The sequence below is a fragment of the Trichechus manatus genome, unplaced genomic scaffold, assembly GCF_000243295.1.
Source record: "Trichechus manatus latirostris isolate Lorelei unplaced genomic scaffold, TriManLat1.0 scaffold00116, whole genome shotgun sequence".
Classification (NCBI taxonomy): domain Eukaryota; kingdom Metazoa; phylum Chordata; class Mammalia; order Sirenia; family Trichechidae; genus Trichechus; species Trichechus manatus.
Window position 1 is genome coordinate 8,300,481 of NW_004444052.1, and position 12,495 is coordinate 8,312,975.

At 36.3% G+C, this 12,495-nt stretch overlaps 1 long non-coding RNA gene across 1 annotated transcript in view; it reads left to right on the forward strand.

Annotated features, from left to right (window-relative positions):
- The first annotated feature begins 441 nt into the window (after positions 1-441).
- LOC111821953 (uncharacterized) overlaps positions 442-12,495 on the forward strand; it is a 571,437-nt gene continuing 559,383 nt past the window's right edge. The window contains exon 1 of the long non-coding RNA XR_002825257.1: positions 442-502. This is a non-coding gene — a long non-coding RNA (uncharacterized LOC111821953). The remainder of the gene's footprint in view (positions 503-12,495) is intronic.

Below are 12,495 nucleotides of genomic sequence, written 5' to 3' on the forward strand. Positions count from 1 at the left end.
GAAGGAATAAGAAATTCTCTCTTACTTATTTTCTATTCTTCCCAGAAGGAGACCAATGAGAAAATTACAGATTCATTTTAATCTTTTCCTAAATAGTGTTTAAACTATTGATAAATTAAAATGTTAATGTAAAATGAATTTCTATTGCCATCTTTTACCTCGTTTGGTGAGTAATAAATACTTTAGAGGCTTTCTTTTCACTTGGAAGCAGTACCTCTATTTTGTGGCTCAGAGAATGAGCCAATTTTCGTTCTAAGAATGACATCCATGATTTTGCAGATTTTTATCAACTTCCTCTTTTTTTTTTTTAAGCCTAACACACGTTACCACTCTCAGTACTCCTAGATCATTTTGATTGTTGTGTTCTAGATCTTTTCCTTAAGCCAAATCTTTTCTTTTTCTTTTTCTTTTTTTTTTTTTTTTTCTTATTTACAGGCTTCTGGATTTCTTGAATTCTTCTGAGACCAAAAGAAAACTAAATCAAAGAAGAACTTTTACATTGGTATGTAAGCATATCCCAGTTGGTATATCATAGAATTTACTCATGGAGTCTTCAGAATTTTTTGTTTCATTGAATGCAGTTGAAGGTTGATTCCAGGAAGGAGAATGTTCACTTTCTCATTTCTTAGACAAAATGATTTAGAATATGTGTGATGTATAAAGAAGCAACTTAACTTGAATAGTGTTACTTCTAAAGCTCTTATATATATTTCTGATAATCTGGCATGAATTTGACTTTAGTCACCAGAGTTTTAATGCCCTCTGCACTCTATGACGTTATTTTCACCACTTAGTTTTTGATCTTGAAAAAATGAATCTAGTTGCTAAAGCTTCTGTTGATAAACATGAATAATCCACAATTTCTAAAGAATGTGCTATTATGGTAACTCGTGAACTTGATAATTTCAGTGGTTACTTATAACTAGCTTTGGTGAGTATGACATGGATGCCTCATGACTGCGTTTCTTGTTGAGACTGAGCATAACTCTGGATCCCCATTGTTCTAGAAATGAATGAAGCACAACGGTAAGGAAATGGGATGTTGTTTGTTGGAATTCATTTCCATGGTTGTAGCTAGTTTTGAAGATATGGACAAATTCACTCACCAGAAAGTTGTGGTATGAGTTTTCCTACATAAAGGAAAATAAGGAAAGAGAAGGAGAGTTTGAGTGTTAAGGTGTGTTGGAGGTAGAACCAAGTTGACATTTGCCATTCCTGAGCCTCTTTCCTATCCCCAGAGGAAGGAACACAGGAAACTCTTGCTGCTGGGAACATTTCATTGTATAGTAAAGCGCTTTCTCTCTGGCCTGAATTCCACAAATCAAGACTTTGTGCTACCTTGGAAATATACTTTTCCATTTCTTGACTTGAAAATAACAATGAAAGAGCAGGGGCTTAGGTACAGTGGTGAATGCATCAGACATTCATTTTGATGAAGTGTTGAGTATATCAGATGCTTGGAATCAAATGTCTTGGTAAATATTTTAGAAATCAGAGCTGGTTTCCATTAAAATAATAAGCCTCTCTGGAAGGATTAATATTACTTTTGCCATTTTGTTTTCCTTTACTTCAAATACATATATTTTTAATTAAGTTTGTCTATGAGCACAAGCCAAGCTTGGACTATAGATTTAAAAAGTCAACCTGCTTGACTACAGATATGTGATCCTACATGGTGCTCTGGTTATCTATCTTGGTTATGAGACTGACATATGCTTAGATGGAGCACTGATGTTTGTGCACATTGGAGCCCAAAAACACTAGAATTTTTTAACAATGAGAACATTAGGTATTTCTCTTTGTGTGTGCTAATGGTATGGACTGATTTTGCAGAATCACTGTAGCAAGTTGTAAATGATGTATGAAATGAAAAATTCTTGTCCAGTGCACAGAGAAAATCTATACAGTTCTATGCCATCACTTCAGTGCTGGGCTATTTGTTTTACTATTTCCTTCAGACATATAGTAATTTTTTTGGCGAGTCCTCATATCCAGATGCTTGCCATTGGCACATAGCACAGATTTCCCTTACATATATTTGAAATGAATTTCACTGTTGTATATTTAAATTAGTCAAATGCTGCATCTTAGAGGATTTGACCTTTGAAAATAATATTAGATGAAAATAATATCCCTATCTTTGCTTTTAAAAATTTGAAAAATATTAAAGAGCACAAATAGTAAAATTAGAAATCATTTAATCTCATTATGGAGAAATAGTCATTGTTTACATTTAGTATATATCTTTTAAGGTTCTTTTCCCCCTGTGTTTATATTGCATTCTTAAAAAAAATTAGCCTATTGATCTTTTTGTAATTTTTATTTCCAGTTACCAACAAGGTTTGAACATCTTTCCATGCCCTTCTACCATGTAATTTTTAATCACTACACACTGTTCAATTGCCTGACTATAGCACAAAGGAATTTTAACCATTTCTAACACTGAACAGTGGATATTTAGATTGTTTATAATTTTGCTAATATAAATAATTTTCTATATCAGTACTGGAATGGTTACATAATTTTAGTAATTTTAGCATGTATTTGATAATGTCAAATTTACTACTAGTCTTCTGTTTCAAAATTTTCTTGGCTACTGTGTTGGTTTCCAGTTGGATGTTGATGATTAGACTATAAATGATTGGAGTAGAAATGGCATCTCTGTAATACTAAGCCATTGCATTGGAGACATAGTGTGTCTCTCCATTTATTGCTAGGCTTTCTAACATGGATTTATCCTTGCATTCCAAAAATAAACCTCCTGAAGTCATGATAGTATTTTGTTTAAGATTTTTGCATATATACTCTGTAAGTTATATCTGTATGGTTCTTTTTTGCACCATTTTTGTCAATATTTTGAAAAAAGGATAACTGTAGCCTCATAATATTGATTGACAATAAACATATGCGTACACACACACACACACACACACACACCATGCTTTGGAGCAGTTTAAGAAGCGCAGAGTGACCCTTCTTCTTTAGATGTGATGGTGTTAGTGTCTACATCTGGCTCATTTTGGGGGAGAAGTTCTTTGAAACCTTTAATCTTTTTGCAAGATTGATGATCTGTTCAGGTTGTTTTCTATCTCTTATTGAGCCAATTTTGGTAATTTATATTTTCCTTTTGAAAAATCAATTCATATAGAATTTAAAAAGTTTGACATAGATTCATATGCATAGATTCTGCTACAATTTAAGAAAATAACTCAGTAAATCTATTGTTAAATTACTTTTCTCATTCTTAGTATGAGATACCCTTTTCTTGATTAGCTTTGCCAGAAGTAGTTTTGAAGTTCTTCAGTTTACTTACTATTACTGTAGGTTTTCTATTTTCTTACTAGCTTCTTGAGTTGCATGCTTGGGTCACTTTTTTTGTTTGTTTGTTTATTAATAAAGGAGCCCTGATGGCAGTAGTGGTTAAGAGCTCGGCTGCTAGCCAAAAGGTAGCAGTCTGAATCCACCAGCCCCTCCTTGGAAGCCCTATGAGGCAGTTCCACTTTGTCCTATAAAGTCGCTATGAGTTGGAATTGACTCGACGGCAATGGGTTACTAATAAAAATACTTATAACTATCAATTTTCTTGTGATTTCCATTTCAGCTGTATTCGATAACTTATGATATGTTATATTCTTATTTTATTCATTGTATAATAATCAAGCATGGTATTTTGATATTCTCTTTAATCCACTAGCTATTTTTGTTTCTATACATTTGCCTATTACAGATATTTCATAATAGAGATCATATAATATTTGTTATTTTTGTCTGACCTATTTCACTTAGCATAATGTTTTCAAGTTTCATCCATGCCATACATTTATCAGAACTTGATTCCTGTTTATGGCTGAATAATACTCTGTTGTATGTATATATGGTTTTGTTTATCCATTTATCTGTTGATGGACACTTGGGTTACTTTTACCTACCTTTTGCCTATTATGAATAATGCTGCAAGGAACATTGTCATATAAGTATCTGTTCGAGAACTGCTTTCAGTTCTTTTTGGTATATACCTAGGAATGGAACTGCTGGGTCTCTTTGACCCTCATATTATTATTTTTTACTGCATAGGGAAATTTTACAATCTTTCTGTTAATGATTTCAAATTTACCTACATTATGGTCAGAGACTATCATTTGAAATTTTGAGGGATTTCTTTATGGTTTAGTACTCAGATCAATTTTTTTTTAAAAAGTAAAACGTGTTTGCTAAGGAAAATGTGTCTTCTCTTATTACTGGATACACTCTTATCCATATACTTATCAGATGGAATGTATTAATTGAGTATTGTAATACTGAAAATATTTATTAAATTTTTGTCTGCTTGGCATAAACAATTGAATGATGTACATTAAAATCATGAAGTATAATGTAGGATTTATCAGTTTTTCCTTTATTTATTTTGAGGCTATTTGATTAGGTGCATTTAAATTTAGAATTATTGTAACTGCTAGGTGAATTGAATTTTTTTCATCACTTAATGATATTCTCTTTCATTATTAATTTTGTAAAAATCTATTTTTATGTTAATATAGCTACTGCAGCTTTTTTGTGGTTAGTATTTACCTAGTATATCTATGTTATATTATAATATGCTATATTACATTATATTATATAATTATATTCCCACCAGGAGATAATTATATGTAATATAATATATCATATTCTATATTTTTACATCATTCCATTTATTATATAAATATACAACATATTTTTATATATTATACAAAAATATTATTTATAGTATAATTCATATATGATATATAAATATTATATATAATATAATGTGTATATAGTTATATATAACATATATGTAATATATCTATACTATTCTTTTCCTTTTTTAAAACAGAAAATGTTTCCCTAAGGATTTTTTTTTATTGTTGTAAGAATATAGATATCACAACATTTGCCAATTTGATATTTTTTCAGGTGTACAGTTCAGTGACACTACACCTTTACTTATCGAGTATCTCATTATCCAACTTTTCACACTTAGGCCAACAGTAAAAAAATCTATCCGGCTATTTTGCACATTAATGAGGCAGTGGGCATGGCGGCAATGGCTGAGGAGCGTCCCCTCCCTAGAGGACGGTCTCAGAGCAGCCTCCGGGAAGCTGGGCCGCGCTGTACTGTGCCCTCCATACCCTCCTGCCAGCTGGGGCGCCACATCCGGTTGTCATGCTGGGCTGGCCTCCTCCGTGGCCATGGCTTCTGTAGGTGGACACGCAGACAGCACCAAGCCAGTGGGTGCCTGTTCTGTGTTCCCAGTTACATGCAGCCTAAGGCCCTACAGTTCAAAATTGCTGTGGGGTGAAAAAGGAGGAAAGAAAGAGGCATCGGACAGGGTGTTTGGAAGAAATGCGTGAGAGTTTAATGACAACCCAGAGCGAGCTGAACTGGGCCCGAAGGCTCCTCCTCATTGGGCCGGAGTGTGGCCAGGCTCCCAGCACCTTCACAGGTAGTCCTGAGCCTCGGTGACTCGCCAGGCCTGGAGGGCAGAGCAGGATCTGTGGCTGTGAATGCAGGGCTTGCTGGAGTGGGAGTTGAACCCTGGAGGCGCCCCGCAAGGGAAGCTCTGACCCAGCACAGGAGAAGGTGAAGTGATTAAGCTGTGGGCCCTCCGGTCACACAGCCCAGCTTTATCCAGATTTGTCTCCTTCAAACCTTTTCCACAGAGGAATAAACCATAACCAGACTCGTCACAGTGATGAGCACATCAGTAGATCTTGTTGTTAGGTGCCATCGAGTCGGTTCCAAGTCATAGCAACACTATGCACCACAGAACGAAACACTGCCTGATCCTGCGCCACGCTTACAATCGTTGTTACACTTAACTCATTGTTGCAGCCACTGTGTCAGTCTATCTCATTGAGGGTCTTCCTCTTTTTCGCTGACCCTCTGCTTTACCAGGCATGATGTCCTTCTCTAGGGATTGATCCCTCCTGACAACATGTCCAAAGTATGTAAGACATAGTCTCGCCATCCTTGCTTCTAAGGAGCATTCTGGTTGTACTTCTTCCAAGATAGACCTGTTTGTTCTTTTAGCAGTCCATGGTATATTCAATATTCTTCCCAACACCACAATTCAAAGACGTCAATTCTTCCATCTTCCTTATTCTTTGTCCCACTTTCGCATGCATATGATGCAGCTGAAAATACCATGGCTTGTGTCAGGCTCACCTTAGTCTTCAAGATGACACCTTTGCTCTTCAACACTTTAAAGAGGTCTTTTGCAGCAGATTTGCCCAATGCAATGCATCTTTTGATTTCTTGACTGCTACTTCTATGGGTGTTGATTGTGGATCCAAGTAAAATGAAATCCTTGACAACTTCGATCTTTTCTCCGTCTGTCATTATGTTGCTTATTGGTCCAGTTGTGAGGATTTTTGTTTTCTTTATGTTGAGGTGTAATCCATACTGAAGACTGTGATCTTTGATCTTTGTCAGTAAGTGCTTCAAGTCCTCTTCACTTTCAACAAGCAAGGTTGTGTCATCTGCATAATGCAGGTTGTTAATGAGTCTTCCTCCAATCCTGATGCCCCATTCTTCTTCACAGAGTCCAGCTTCTTGGATTATTTGCTCAGCATACAGATTGAATAGGTATGGTGAAAGAATGCAACCCTGACGCACATCTTTCCTGACTTCAAACCACGCAGTATCCCCTTGTTCTGTCTGAACAACTGCCTCTTGATCTATGTACAGGTTCCACATGAGCACAATTAAGTGTTCTGGAATTCCCATTCTCAGTAAATATTAGTTGTTATTATTTCTATGACCGTATTTTCTAAATAATAAAAATCGGCAAAATGGGTGGTCTTAAAGCAGAAAAAATCTTCCGTTTTCACATAATGCTGATTATTGTACAATGAGCTGGTCTTTGGAACTTAACCATGTCAGTAAGTGAAGAGTGGGTATAATTACATCAATCAGATTGTGCAACCCATATCTGTTGCCAAATTTCTTTCTAGGCCTTTAAGTTCAGATGTTTCTGTTGTAAATAGAATTTGCTATACTTAAAAAGAAATCCATAAAGATAATATCTGTCTTTGTAACTGGCAGTTTATTTACATTTTTATGATCACCAATATATTTGGACTTGTCTTTACCATCTTTTTGCTTTCCATTTGTCCTGATTTTTCTATCCTGTTTTCTCTTTTATTACAATCTAAAAAATCTAAATTTTTTTTTTTTTTCTTTACCCACATGGAAATAAAACTCCCTATTTGGATTCTTTTAGGTCTGGAAATTCCAAGTCATTTGCTGCTTAGATGTTATCTCTCCTCTGTCCCCTTTTTTCTCCCTTTCTTGGACTCTATTTAGATGTATTTTAAACTTTTCATTTTGATCTTTCTATATTTAAACCCTCTTTCATATTTTCCATCTGTCTGTGCTACATTCGGTCTAGCTTCTAATTCACTAAGTCTCTCTCTGTCTGTGTCTACTGCTTAACCCAAGCACTGAGGTTTTTAAAATAACAGAGAAAATTATATTTTTTATTCCCCAAAGTTCTAGCCAGATCTTTTTCAAATCTCCTTGGTTATATTTGATGTTTTCTTGTGTCTCGCTTATTTTGTGATTCTATCTTTTGTTTTTAAATATTTCATACATTGTTATTTCATATTCTGGAACTGATAATTCTAATGTCTAATCTCTTGAAGGTATAAATCCATTTTTTGTGTGCTGACTTTTTCCACTGTGTTTGGTAAGTTTTGATTCTTGAGCCTATATTTGTTTAATTACAATCTGTGAAAATTTGAGGACTTAATGAAGAATACTTTTGTCTAGAGAGAATTTGCTTTCACTTGAGAGAGATCCAGAGGTATTACTGGCCTGGGACCACTTTAGGCTTTTCTGGTTTCTTACGTTTCAGGCTTAATCCTCTCACCGTATCTATATTTCAAGATTTCTGACCCGCAGTTCTGATAATGGCATGCGTCCTCGGGACAGCTCTACATCGTATTTATTACTTATTGCTCTGGTTTCAGCCTATTAGCTTTTACCTCCCGCCCCCACCCCCCGACATCTTTGCAGCTTTCTCTCAGTTTCTGTGACCATGCATTTTATGCATTATCTGGCTATTTAGTAATAAGAAGGGCTTTCAGAGTTATCTAGTCTGTCATAGTGTCAGGAGAGCAAGTTTTCTCAGTGTGGAGTGTTTGGTAATATGGTAATATTTTATTGCCAGTTTTAGTTTTTGTTATTATTGACTGCTTAGTGCTTACTATGGACCATGCTGTTGTGCTGGACCCTCTGTGTACAAAGCCTTAGTTATAAAACCACTTGTGCTCTTAAGCTCACATCCTTGGAAGGAAAGAGAGATAAATCAGTGCCATAGAAGCTAATCACTTTTAATCATAACAGACTATGGAAACAGAGATGAGGAAGTGAATAATTCTCCCTTGAGGGGATTAGGCAAGACTTCAGAGATACACGATGTCAGTACTGAGTTTTGAGGGCCATGTAAAAGTTGCCCAATTTAAGAATATAGCATGTTTAAATATTTATCAGACAAAAAATATTCTTGATAAAATTCATCAGAATATATGAAATAGTGTTTTAATGTGTGTTGTTAAAGTAGTTAGTCATCCTGGATAACGTGAAGTTTAGAATCATTTCATTTTAGGGTTAATATAATTTCTGATTTTGTAGGTCTTTCGTTTATCTTCTAGACTCACCACATTCACCTTGTTCCCAGAATATTCTTGTTTCTTCCTTTTTTCATAGGTTTTGATAAAATCAGAGTCTAAGATGGAAAGATGCCTCCTGGGGTGCCACAGTGGAGATTGTATGATAGACAGTGTTTTTCTAATTGATTTTATCTGCCATCCAGATATGTCTTATATATATTACTCTGTCTTTAAACTATCATTGATTTTTATTTGCTTTGGTTACCCATGTTTCCTACTATGATTTTTTTTCTCACATCTATCCCCTATTCTTGGGTAGTATCAATTTTCTTCACCCAGTATTTCTGTCTTTGAAAAAACCAGGAGGATGACACTGTTAAATGGGCTGTTTAACTGAAGAGTGGCATGTCAGACATTCCTTTCTATGTATATAATGAGAGAAATGTATATAGGTTAACGTATGTATTTATTGAGATGAATAATACAGCTATTTTATGACATTTAAGACTAAATGCCACAGTTGCTTTGTTTTTTTTTTTTAAATAAGTCTAAACTTCCCTTAAAGGAAAGCTGAGAAAAGTAGTAATTTGGAACTAGTTGGCTTAACTTAAAAAGCTCCCCTGTGACATCTGATTGTGTTTTAGTGCAGTTGCTTTCTTAGGCTTCCTCATTAAAATATTGACTACTCTTTTTCTTCAGTAAATGCTAATCCTGCCTCCCATGTACATGTATTTACATTTCACTGCAGGCTGCCTGCCAGGTTAGAAATAAAACCAATTTGTTAATATCACTATTTCCTTTTCAGCAAAGAAAATATGCATTAAATTAAAGGTTTTTTAAAAATAATAAGAAACGGCTCCTGTTGCTACCAACCATTTATTCGTCCCGCTGGCTTAGGCTGTGATGGCTAGCCTCTCTCTGCCTGCTTTTCTCTGCTCCTCTCAGCTCTGGCCATCTCTGTGCAAAGTTCTGGATTCTAAAACACCCCTGTCCCAGGCGCTGGTGTTTGCCTTGCCTCCGTCCCCTCACCTTCCTATCGCTACACTTTTGCTAGTCGCTGCCAGTACACAGCCAAGGATGCAAAACACTATTTTTAAAAGAATGTGAGCAAGTGTGGTTAATCTCGGCCGATAACATGCTGCTGGGCTGGAGCATTCTCCCCAGAAATCTCGGAAATCTTCAGACCATAAAAGGGTTCCCGTTTGATTTATGATTCATAGGTGGATCAGTGTTATTAAAATCCACAGGAGCCCTTTGTTCGTTCAGTCACTCCGAGGACCACCCATCACTCACTTCCATACACTATTTTGCACAAGAGCATCCTCCTGGAGCCCGTAGCTGTTTGTTAAATAATCCTTCTGTAGAAAGTAACTAATTATGCAGCTGAATATCAAGTAGTGTTAGTAACTGTAGAATGTTTGTGCAGATTGAGTTATATAAAGTTACAGGTGAATTTTCAATAAAAGCTAACAAGTTATTAAGTTTATTAACATACTTTGCCTGGCTGGGTTCTACTACTTACTTTGTTGAATATTTTATTCATAAAATGGATTGATTTTTACTATTATTTCTGTAATCCACAAGGAAAAAGTGTCATTTGCAAATGCCACTGTATCGTTTGGTGCTGGGAGAACTTACATTTAGCATCTAAAATTTGCAGCCTGCTTTTTCTCCTTACCCCCTATTGTTTTTCTCTCTCTAGTCAAATGGTCTCCTTTGCTCTAGCAAGGTTAGAAGAACAAGGTCTTATTGGTAGCCTTCATGTTCCGTTTCTACTTTAGGAAAAACATTAAGGAAAGAAAAGATTTAGCCTAAGCAGTTGTTTGAGTACCTCCTTTCCGGTGTATCTTAACTGCTCAAAGATTTCTGGCTCTCAGTCCTTTACTGCAAAGATTCCATAATGACCAACAAAGTTAGGAGCCGTTTCCCCTCTTGAGCCCTTTCATCTTTCATGATGTTATTCCATCTTACTTCTGTTCAGTTTGAGTGAAGTTGTTTGCCCTTCTCTTGTGTCATTTATTTTTGTATTTTAGATTGGTGTGGCATCATCTTCACTACCTAAATCCTGTACAACTTTGAGTTGGGTGCATATCAACACCTTAATAGTCTTTCTGGTATAAACTTTGGTCCTGAAAGTGGTCAGCATTGAGATACTTCTCAGGAAGACACATTTAGCAGTGCAGTGTTGTTGCGTGAGAGAAATCGTCTCATCCAGCTGGTAAGCAATTTATGCCCTGAAGCATGAAGATTTCATAGCCCTTGTAATTTTATCCTTCCTGGTTGTTACTGCAGGTGCTATTTTTATTCATATAAATATTTAATCTTCTATAAAACTTATTAAGCTGTTGGCCTCAATAATATTTTTTGGCAGTGAGTTCCCTAGGTTAAAGGGACACAGTCAAGTACAGCAGCTTAGCTCAAGATCACAGTTTTAAATAAAGGCATAAAAGGTGATTTTGTGAGGTTTAAAAAAATACCTCAGCAAAGCTTTTTGGGGTTTGGCTATGACATTTCCCAGTAATGCTGCCACAGCCTCAGCAGCACTCAGCTGGCAACTGAGAGACCAGGAAGCAAGCTCAGTTGAAACTAAAGTGAAAGTAGTTAATGTATATTTTTCTCTAGACCTAAAAATCCATTGACATTGAGTGGATTCTGACTGATTGCAACCCTGTAGGATCGAGTAGAACTGCCCCATAGGGTTTCCAAGGCTGTAATCTTTACGGAAGCAGATTGCCACATCTTTCTCCTGACGAGCGGCTGGTGTGTTCGAATCATCAACCTTTTGTTTAGCAGCCGAGCACTTAACCACTGTGCCACCAAGGCTCCTTTTTCGAGACCTAGTGAAGAGAAAAGCAGATAAAACCTATGTGCAATGTACTTCACTTTCTTAGCATTCAGGTCTTCATGTTAACATTTTTGTAGATCAGTGGTGCCAAGGACTGGAGAGACAGGGTAACTAAAAGTACAGGAAATTGTAGGGAGTGATAGAACTTTTCTGTATCTGGGTTAAGGGGGTAGTTACATGACTCTGTGCATTTGACATTTATTCTGTTGTACATAGGGTCACTATGAGTCAGAACTGCCTTGACAGCACCTAACAACAACAACATACATTTGACAAAACTGTACACTAATAAGGGTGAATTTTACTGAATGTAAATTATTTCTCAATAAGCCGACTTTTACAAAAGCACTCAGCAGTCTGATTTTCAGAGACCCGACATGATGATGTTATATTTGTGACCTGTAGTAGAATCTTTTTTTTTTAATTTTTTTATTGTTGTAGTTTAAATGAAGTTTACATTTCAACTTAGTCTCTCATATAAAAATTATACATATATTGTTATGTGACCCTAATTGCTCTCCCCATATGCGACAGCACACTCCTCCTTTCCACCTCTGATTCTCCGTGTCCATTCAACCAGCTCCTAACCCTCTGTGCCTTCCCATCTCACCTCTGGACAGAAGATGCCCGTTTAGTCTCTTGTATTCACTTCAGCTAAGAGACACACTCCTCACGAGTATCACTTTATGTCCCACAGTCCAGTCCAATCCCTGTCTGAAGAGTTGGCCTCAGAAATTGTTTTATTTCTCGGCTAATAGAGAATCCAGGGGCCATGCTTTCCAGGGTTCCTCCAGTCTCAGACAGATGACTAAGTCTAGTCTTCTTACTAGAATTTGAGTTCTGTACCCCACCTTTCTCCTGCTCCATCCAGGACCCTCTGTTGTGTTCCCTGTCAGGGCGGTCATTGGTGGTAGCTGGGCACCATCTAGTTCTTCTGGTTTCAGACTGATGAAGTCTCTGGTTTATGTGGCCCTTTCTGTCTCTTGGGCTAATACTTTCTTTGTGTCTTTGGTTTTC